Source organism: Theropithecus gelada, unplaced genomic scaffold (assembly GCF_003255815.1).
Source record: "Theropithecus gelada isolate Dixy unplaced genomic scaffold, Tgel_1.0 HiC_scaffold_15989, whole genome shotgun sequence".
NCBI classification, from domain to species: domain Eukaryota; kingdom Metazoa; phylum Chordata; class Mammalia; order Primates; family Cercopithecidae; genus Theropithecus; species Theropithecus gelada.
Window position 1 is genome coordinate 780,210 of NW_020257756.1, and position 520 is coordinate 780,729.

Sequence of the window (520 nt, forward strand, 5' to 3'; positions counted from 1 at the left end):
CTAAACTAAAAGTAGAGCTACCATATGATCCAGCAATCCCACTGCTGGGTATATACACAAAAGAAAGGAAATCAGTATATGAAAGAGATCTGCATTCCTGTTTGTTGCAGCACTGTTCACAATAGTTAAGATTTGGAAGCAACATAAGTGTCCATCAACATACGAATGGATAAAGAAAACGTGGTACATATACACAGTAGAGTGCTATTCAGCCATAAAAAAGAATGAGATTCAGTCATTTGCAACAACATGGATGGAAATTGAGATCATTATGTCAGGTGAAATAAGCCAGGCACAGAAAGTCAAACATCACACATTCTCACTTATTTGTGGGATCTAAAAATCAAAACCACTGAACTCATGGACATAGAGAATAGAAAGATGGTTACCAGAGTGTGGGCAGAGTAGTGGGGCGGGTGGGGGGGGGGGTGCTGGAGGGGAGAAGGGGATGGTTAATGGGTATAAAAAATAGAAAGAATAAATAAGACCCACTATTTGCTAGTAAAACAGGGTGACTATA